We start from the raw sequence: 10,383 nt of genomic DNA on the forward strand, positions 1-10,383 counted from the left end.
GGGAGATCACACTCCTCAGCCTCCCTGGTAAGGTCTATGCCAGGGTGCTGGAAAAGAGGGTCCGTCCATTGGTCGATCCCCAGATTCAAGAGGAACAATGCGGTTTTCGTCCTGGTTGTGCAATGCCGGACCAGCTCTTTTTCCTCTTGAGGGAGTTTGCCTAACCAGTCTACTTGAATGAATGAATGAATGAATGAATGAATGAAGTTTTATTGCCATGTGGGTGAACAAGTTCACACATTGGAAATTGCAGTTACAGAACACCATCCAAATACACAAACACAACACACATAGGGGGATATGTGTCCTTGGGTCATGCAGCCGTTTCTTGCGGCACTACCTTTGGCAGGAGGAGAAAACAACACATCATGGGGAAGTTAGGTTAAAAAAAAAGTCATCTGGTACAGTGCTCAAAAGAGCACTGCACCAGGGTCCAAAAAAACCACCTTAGCAAAGCATTTGCACATGTAAAGCAAGGACAGCAGCGGTAGGTGAGGTCAGGTCAGGAGGGGATGCAGACGGAGACGAGAGGTGGGGGCATTGTGGAGCCAGATGCCAGGTTCCAGCCAAAACAGTTCGCTGATAGCGGTGGAATTTCATCAGCGGCCGTGATACACCAGACCCAGCTTCACAAATCACAACGCGGAGTGGGGGAGAGAGCAGCCACACACAGAGCCCTGGAGAGTGATATGGTTGCCAACCCAAGGCCGGCAGGGGAGCCGAATTCCTGATAACAAATGTTGTTTTGGAACAGGCTGCTTGTTTTTCCAACAGCCTTCAGTCTTACTGGGAAACCATTCGAAAATCCAATATTCCAAATTAGTTGATTGCCGTCCTCACTGTGCAGAACCGAACTATATCTCCTGATCTAACCCCTCTCGCCTGCGAGGAGGAGGAGTAGTTCAATCTTGCGGCTCAGGTCCACCAGGCTTTGAGTCTGAGTTTGTACGGCTCTGCTCAGCCCTTCCACCTGGATCGGCAGCCTCTGCAGATGTCGAACCGCCGTCCAGATTTTCTTAATTTGCCAGTAAAGCAGGTATCCACCGAGCCCAAACAGAGAAGATACTGCTACCAAAAAGCCGAATATGTAGGCGTCTTCCACGTCTTCCACTCCAAGGGCCGAGAAGCACACAGGTCTCCACGAGCTCCAAGAGTCGATGACGTATCCAACCGGGTCTGTTCCACTCGGACACGCAGGCTCCCCTGTCCCGGATCTCATAGTGGAAAAAATTCGATCAATGATGGAGAATGCCCAGTTTGCCAGATCCATGGTTCAATCTTGTTCTTATTCGGACAGTGTGTAAAAAGACGCTCTCACAGCAAGCAGCAAGCGGAGAGATGGGGAGGGCAGGGAGAGAGAGATAGTGCGACCGTCTCCGACAAGAGCAGGAAGAGAAGGGCTTCATGTGCTTTGTGGACTTTTAGAAGGCATTCGACCGCATCCCTCGGGGTATCCTGCGGGAGGTCCTGCGGGAGTATGGGGTGTCTGGACCATTGTTGCAATCCTTTTACCACTGCAGTGAGAGCATGGTCTGTATAGCCGGCAATAGGTTGGACTCATTTTCTGTGGGTGTTGGACTCCGTCAGGGCTGCCCTTTGTCACGAGTTCTGTTCATAATTTTTATGGACAGAATTTCTAGGCGTAGCCAAGTGGCTGAAGGCTTCTGCCTTGGTGGCTGTCTCTGCTTCTTGCAGATGACGTGGTCCTGCTGGCTTCATCAGGTGGTGGCTTCCAGCTCGCAGTGGAATGGTTCGCAGCCAAGTGTGAAGCAACTGGCATGAGAATCAGCACCTTTAAATCTGAGGCCATGGTCCTCAGCCGGAAAAGGGTGGAGTGCCCTCTCCGGCTCAGGAACGAGTTCTTGCCCCAGGAGGAGTAGTTCAATTATCTCGGGGTCTTGTTCACGAGTGATGGGAGAGTGGAACAGGAGATCAACAGACGGATCGGGGCCGCATCTGCAGTGATGCGGATACTGCACAGGTCTGTTGTGGTGAAAGGGAGCTGAGTGTAAAAGTGAAGCTGTCGATTTACCGGTCGATCTACATCCCTACCCTCACCTATGGCCACGAGCTTTGGGTAGTGACCGAAAGAACAAGATTGCAAATAAAAATGGCAGAAATGAGTTTCCTCCAAAGTTGGCTAGCCTCTCCCTTAGGGTGAGTGAGCTTTACCATTCGGGAGGGGCTCAGAGTAGAGCTGCTGCTCCTCCACATCAAGAGGAGCCAGTTGAGGTGGCTCGGGCATCTGTTGACGACGCCTCCTGGGTGCCTCTTGGGTGAGGTGTTCCGGGCATGTCCCACCAGGAGGAGGCACCATGGTAGACCCAGGACACGCTGGAGATATTATATCTCTCAGCTGGCTACTATGTCTTGAGCTAGTGGAGGTGGCTGGGCAGAGGGAAGTCTTGGCTTCTCTGCTTGGGCTGCTGCCTCCATGACCTGGCCCCAGATAAGCAGAAGAAAATGGATGGATGGATGGATTACTTGTAAATAAATAAAGCAATAAAGGAGTCCCAGCTGCATGAGTCTGCTATCTGGGTTCTGTTGTAGTTTATTTATATTCCTGGTTTTAGTTTATTCCTGCCTCCCCTTTGTTCCTGTTTCCAGCATCTTGTTGTTACCTCTCTGCATTTTAGGTGTCCCTTTATGTTACATCCTGTTTTATTTTGATAGTCTTTTGGCCATTGCCCTTTCTATTTAGTTTGATATCCCCATCTCATTCTTACTGATTAGTTTCACCTGTACTTTGTTATCCTCAGCAGTGTCTTGTCATCCTGAACTTGTATTTTTTCAGTTTGTTTCAGTTACCGTTTGGTCACAGTTGCTGTCTCTCGTTTGTCTTTAAGTTTTAATTGACTTTGTTATTGGCTCCCCTTTGGATTATCAACTAAGGTTTGATGATTACAAGCTTTGTAGTTCAATCAAGAGCTCCAATCTGCACCTCTCTGCATCACACAGTCCCAGTTCAAAGATATAATCTCTCATGCTGAATCTCTCCTCTTCATTAAACATGCCTGAAACATCTCACCCAAGATGTATCGTAGTCGGATGCCCTGTAATTATTGCAGGGTCTTTACATTATCAAGCACCTTGAGGCAAGTGTTTGTTGTTATTTGGTGCTATACAAAAAAAATTAATTGAATTAAAGGGCAGAGGCCTTCAATGATGTATCCCTGCTAACATTTGTTAAACAATAATGACACAAACAAACAATGGATCAGATAGTGTATGTTCCAGATGCCATAGTAAGTCAATAACTGTGTTCACATTAAAAAGTATGCTACATATACTGAACTATGTACCAGGATGGTCTACTGACAGCTAGAATCTCCCCCGAATAAATATACTATTAATATCTTTCTGGGTTAGTAGTTGTCATTTCCAGTAAGTGCACAACTTCCAATTTTTAATTTGAGGGACGCTAGAGTCATGATAACGTAGCTTAGCTTAGCTTAGCTTAACATAATGGCTGCAAACAGGGTGAGCAGCTAGCTTGGCTCTGACACAGAGTAGCTGTACCTGAGCCTCCTTAATCTGATAGTTGTTGATCTATAACTAATGTCTTCAGTTCTCACTGCTGAGTCAGCTGCAGCTGAATCACTGTCTGCAGAATAAACACATAGAAATGACTGAAACAGAACTGTTATATTGTTTCACATTTTTATGCAGCATTTTGAAGACATTAAGTGATGGCTTTTATAAACCACAGAAGCTTTTTACAGTTTAAAACCTCTGCTGTGAAACACAGAGTGACCACAAAGAACTGGGGGGTGTCTTAGTGATAAGGAAGGTGGACGACCATAAAGCTGCCATCTTCTTTCAGTGCACAGTGACACACTTCGCCACAGAGCACAAAGCAAACATGTTCTCACAACACGGACTCTATTATTAGCCAAAACAGAACATGCTGCAGTGAGAAGGTTCATCAGACTGCAGCTAAACTAGAATCATCAACAGGATGAATGTTTGTGGTCAGCATGTCAGGACGTCACAGAAACTACCAAATGATTTATAAAAGTCAGACTCTGAACTTCAGTATCAGGACTGAGAGAGAATTTAAAATGTTGGAGTCACGTAAATATAAAAGGTCAAAGGGTAAATTTATAAAACAGTGAAAAATACTTGAAGAAATTCTTAATGTGATTAATATCCTGCTTGAATGAAGTGCTGGTCTCTGTGCAGAGTTTAGAGAAAAAAAAATCAGCCCTGTGCTGAAACACCTGCAGCTGAAACAGGAAGCTGGACGACAGCAGAGCTGTTAGCATCAGTTACCCACAGACCACAAACACACAGTCACTCCCTTCAAAATCTGAAGAATATATTTGACTCAGATGATCATTTTAATCAGCTTAGATAAAGGAAAAACTTTTATTACAAAAGTAAAAACTAAAATTTTGTGATTTCAGGTTTTGATGTTAGAATCAAACCAGGAAAACGTGTTTTATAACCTGCAATTTTCCACCTCTGATCATCCCTTAATACTGTCCTAATAATCAATAATATGAACTGAAGTCTTCTTTCATACTAAACTCAAACATACTGTACAGTCTTATGTCACTCACTCAGCAAAGGGAGCTGAATATGTGTTAGGAAATATATATGGTAGGCTAACTCCCCCCACATGCTGGGAGGGGTGAGTTGCAGTGTAGGTGGTGCAAAGGATAGTTAGCATACAGGCCAACAGTGCTAGCTGTATTCACAGGATCAAGCTGTAGCCAGAAACTGGACTTAGAGGATAAATGTTCACAGGGCTGATATAGCTAACATCAAGAGTCCTGGTGCTGTTATTCAGAGAGTCATGCTGAAAGTCAGTGTACCAGCTCTGGTATCAGCTCTTCAGTTCCTCCACTGCAAAGTGAAAAATGCTGGTCCCGTTGTTTTGAAAGTGACCAGATGTTCATTTTTATAAACAGGACTAACTCTACCATTTTCCAAATTCAAAGTAGTCTTTTCCACAGGAGAGAAACCAATTTAGGCCTCGATCACAGGTGCAGTCAGAGGGTATAAAATAGATATGTATGTATGTAAATGGTAAATGGACTAGCTCTTATATAGCGCTTTTCTACTCAGTATGAGCACTCAAAACGCTATTACAACATGTTTACATTCACCCATGCACTCCCATTCATACAAGCACTTCCATGTTTTGCTAAGCTAAGTGCTTTTTTTTTTTAATTAACTATCATTCGCACACATTCATACTCCGACGGGACAGTCGGAGAGCAACTTGGGGTTAAGTATCTTGCCCAAGGATACATTGGCATGTAGCCTGGAGTAGCCAGGAATCGAACCGCTGACCTTCTGATCAGTAGGTGACCTGCTCTACCTACTGAGCTACAGCCAGTAGGTATGTGTGTGTGTGTGTGTATGTGTGTATGCGTGTATGTATGTATGTATGTGTGTATGTGTGTATGTGCTACTATGTGACAGAATGTGTTCATCAGAGCACTGAAGGAACTAAGCAGAAACAGGGCTCAAGAAAAAGGGGCCAAAGTGAGGAACACACAACACACCTCTGCTTCATCTGATTGGCTGTTGTTGATGATTTGATGTTGTGACATCACTGTACATGACATAAGTGATGATGTCATCATCTCCAGCTTCTTGATCTGTTGAAATGATCCAAAATCAACGATAAAAGAAATTAAATATGTAAACAGAGATTAGATTAAAGAAAGTTGTTACTGTGATCATAATGAATGAACTTTATTCTACTGAACAAACTCAAAGATGAAAGATCAGGAAGTCTGAGTCTCACCTTCAGGTTTCCTGTGAACACATCGTCTCACCAGCAGAACCAGTAACACCAGTAGAACCACAACACAGACTGATCCAACAGAGGACAACACAGAGAGAACAGAAGAGGAGGTGTAGGTGGAGGTGTGGATGTAGGTGGAGGTGTGGTGGTGTGTCTCTCTAAAATAAAGCAAACACAGTCATTAAGTTCTGGTCACATTGTGAATGTTGAAACCTGCAGAAACACAGACAGGTGAGTGTGTCACCTGTGACAGTGATCCAGCTGGATGGAGACTCTCCATGACCGCTGATGTCACACTTGTAGAGGCCTTCATCAGACCTGGAAACATGCTGGATGGTCATGTGACCTGTAGGCTGCTTCCTGATGAGGGAGCCATCTTTATAGAAAGCAGCTGGGAGGTTGGAGGGAGTGGTCTTTGTTTGACAGAGCAGAGTGACGTCATCTCCCTCCATCACAGGGAGGACAGGACTCTGCAGGATCACTGATCCACCTCAACACAGAGACAAACTACAGCATTTCATCCATTTACACACAGCTTCATCAACACTAACTCCACACACTCAGCTTACCAGAGACTGTGAGCTTAACCATGTTACTGATGGCACCCTCTCTGGACTCACACCAGTAAACTCCACTGTCTGATTGGAAAACAGTGATGCTACAGGAAGAACCAGACCATCTTCCCCACCCATCTCCACACTGAGTCCTCTGTCGTTTGCTTGTGTTCCTCCTCAGAGTCCATCCAGCAGAGCTGTCGTCCTCCTCACAGCTCAGAGACACAAAGTCTCCTTCAAAGAACTGAGAGCTGCTGGGACTCACAGTCAGACGAGCTGTGAGGGTTACAATGAAACATGAAGCCAAACAGGTCATATTAGTGAGCATTGATCAGGTTGAAGCTGTGACAGAAGAAGGTTACTGACCTTGGTTTGTTGTGCAGCTCAGCAGTGAGATCAGAACTAAAGAGAAATGACACTCAGGTTGGTTTGAGGTGAACACAAAGAACAACTCCACACAAACAGCTGACAGACACACAAACTCGTCTCTCTCTGATAGATCTGCTCATTTTAGAGTTGATGCAGCAAGTTTCAATAAAGTTTGGACAACAGTCTCTCCTGTTCAGTGTCACAGTAAAGTCATGTGTCCTCTGTGCAGCTGTGTTCATGTAATCAGTGAATGATTTGAGCTTTTCACTGCCTGCTGTGTTTCCTGGACTCCTGAGCAAAGATAAAGAGTCAGTTCAGACCTGCAGTTGGTCCTCATGGTGTTTGAACTTGAATTCAGCCTGATTAGTTTTTCATGTCTTCTCCTCCATCATCAGTTATCAGGAGAGCAGACAGTCAAAGGTCAATAATTCAAACAAACACAGAGATTCTACTTACAGAGCAGACACAGCACAGATGTTTCCTTCATCGTCCTTCTCACTCATTTGAGCTTTTTTTCATTTCTCTCACTGACACCAAGTAAAGCCCCGCCCTCTTCCTCTGAGCACCAGCTTTACTATTGGTACAGAGGCAGTGGGGGGGGGACTATATCTTTTGTGCATAAGTATACACATACACACACATACATACATGGCCACACATCCCCCTCAGTGAGAGAGGCAGATATGAGCTGAAACACAGGAATCAAACCAGGGACGCTGCTGTTATGGAGCTGAACTGGAACCATTCACACACTGAGGCCCTCTGAACACATGTTAATGACAGCTGTGCAGAGACACACTGATGACTGACTGGAACACTATGATTCACATTTTAGATTAACACCATCCTCCCACAGGCTTTAGATATGGCCACTAGAGGGAGCTGCTGGACTGGAAACACTACATAGATACTATTTTAATGTGAGCCTGGAATCAAAGTTCGTGCTCCATCTTGAACTGCATCAGGAGTACCGAGAAGATGAGGTTTCAGGAGACGCTATAATGGAGGAGGCCCACTTCGATCTTTTGTGGAAGTGTTTTCACCTTAAGTGTATGAGAGAGGAGGAGTCAAGGCGAGCAAACTGAGTATTGTCATGAATGCTGGGCAGGTTGGACTGAAGGAGCAGATTTAGAAGTTCTCATTAACAAGAATTATCTGTATAAGCACGAGGTAACCAGCTGGAGATAAAGCAAGGTGGGAGCACAGAATGTTTGTCTGGCAATCCACAGAGAATCTGTGGAGAGGAGAGAGTGTTAAGACGGGGCAAAAGGCAGTACTGTGGAAGAGTGTTTAAGCGAGTGAACTGGTAGATCTTGGAGAGCGAGGCCCCGGTGGCGGAACTAGTTGGCGGTCGAGCTGGCGCCGAGTTTCTGGGGTCTGGTGCTGGGGTGAGTGCTGACTGGCATGATTAGTAGGCAGGTAGATGGAGGCTGGAGACATGGTGGCTGAGTATGTTGGCTCCGTGGCGAGGCTGAGTAGGTCTGTGATTCCAGTAATGCGATCCTGTGGAAGGGAGCAAGGTTACAGGCAGATTAGAATTACGCACAAAAAAACGGGCTCGCTGAATTACCACCATGGAGGGTGTACAATCTGGCGGCAAGTCATCCATGAGGGTGGAGACACCACCACCTGCTCACCGAACCACCAGGAAACAGACATATACACACACACACTACACACCCACCCCATCCCATAACAAGGATATAATCTAAGAAATGAGAAAGCCAGCATGTTTTTGTGTCTGTGGATGCAGCTTCCTAACCCTTGCTAACAAAGCTCGCTAGTGTTAGGTGGTAAATTAGGACTTCACCCTTTTGTCCAAATGCAGTAAATAAACAACAAAATAAAAAAACAGCATAGCTTCAGAATGCAAAGTACTCCATCACCTTGTGTTATTGGTCGATGAAGCCACCAAGACCACATCTTCAGCAAAAAACATGCATTTAATGCTGAAAACCCATGTGAACATGCTAGCAGAGGTCAGACCTCAGAGCCAAAGCCTTCAGGTGCTGCTGGCTTGCTTCTTGGTCCAGTTCCTGGAGTTGTATGCCCCCAGTTCACTACCTGTACGTTGAGGTTTTCCCTGGTAGACAAGAGGGTTGCTTCCCAGCATCTTCAGGTACAGCTCCTGGACCTGAAGGTTGTTTATGGTTCTGAGTGAGAGGCAGTGAGCTGGGGTGGGTATTCTTGTATCTCTTTGGCCTGCTGCATGTACAACCAGAGTTTTCACCTGTGGGCGAGAGGTCGCTGCCCTGCACCTTCATGTCTGGGAACAAGTCCTGACTGTATTTTATGTCCTGAACAGCAGTTCAGAGTAAGAGGACTCCTTGGAGTTCCTGGGCTGGGCGCTCGAGAGTGCTCCATGGTGACTCCGTCATCCTACTGGGAGACTTCAGTGCTCACATGGGCTATGACAGTGAGACCTGGAGTGAGACCTGGAGGAGTGTGACTGGGTGGAACGGCCTGTGAAGTGTTACAGTATCAGCAGGAAGATTAAAGTTTTTTTTTTAAACATCTGAGCAAACACATTATCTCACATTCGCTCTTCCACACACACACTGTATAAGTACAACATTAATCAGTAATATCACTGGCAGCATCCCTGCATCCATTGCTCTTTTGATCAGCACCATGGACAGCAGCCGCATTAAGAGGTTGGAGGGACAGACTCATTTATTTAGTTCAGGCTATAAACTCACACCTTCTTCTTAAATCGGGCTACTGCAAACTACCACTCAGCTGATTCAGCCTTGTTAAAGTAACATAAAGCTGTAATGTCTGTCAGCATGTTACAGAGAGGAGCCCACTAACCACAGGCCCTCACACACTGACTGGACAGGTCACAGGTTCTCCACAGCCACAGCTACCACAGTGGGAGCTACGCCTTTGGTAAAAGCCATTTAAACCCAAAGTAGTTCACCATGAAACTGACAGATCTCAGGAAGCTGAAGGATTATCACATATCACCCCAACAGAGCACTTCTCTCTCAGACTGCTGGCTTACTTGTGGTTCCTCGGATACTTAAGAGTAGAATGGGAGGCAGAGCCTTCAGCTTTCAGGCGCCTCTTCTGTGGAACCAGCTCCCAGCTTGGATTCAGGAGACAGACACCCTCTCTATTTTTAAGATTAGGCTTAAAACTTTCCTTTTTGATCAAGTTTATAGTTAGGGCTGGATCAGGTGACCCTGAACCCTCCCTTAGTTATGCTGCTATAGGCCTAGGCTTTATTCACCTTATTTACTTTGTTTATACTCCACTCTGCATTTAATCATTAATTGATATTAATCTCTGGCTCTCTTCCACAGCATGTCTTTCTCTCCCCTCAGCCCAACCGGTCTCAGCAGATGACCCCCCCTCCCTGAGCCTGGTTCTGCTGGAGGTTTCTTCCTGTTAAAGGGAGTTTTTCCTCCTCACTGTCACCAAGTGCTGCTCATAGGGGGTCGTTTTTGACTGTTGGGTTTTCTCTGTATTATTGTAGGGTCTTTACCCACAATACAAAGCGCCTTCAGGCGACTGTTTGTTGTGATTTGGTGCTATATAAATAAAATTGAATTGAAATTGAATTAAACACTTCAACTCTCTGATTTCAGGTTAAAGTACTGAGTATGAATGTTTCCAGAAACAAATCTGTTTATCAGAAATAAACTCAGTGAGCTTTCAGTCCAAGTTAACATGCTGACTGTAATCAGTTATGATAATAAA

Source organism: Archocentrus centrarchus, unplaced genomic scaffold (assembly GCF_007364275.1).
Source record: "Archocentrus centrarchus isolate MPI-CPG fArcCen1 unplaced genomic scaffold, fArcCen1 scaffold_84_ctg1, whole genome shotgun sequence".
Taxonomy (NCBI): Eukaryota; Metazoa; Chordata; class Actinopteri; order Cichliformes; family Cichlidae; genus Archocentrus; species Archocentrus centrarchus.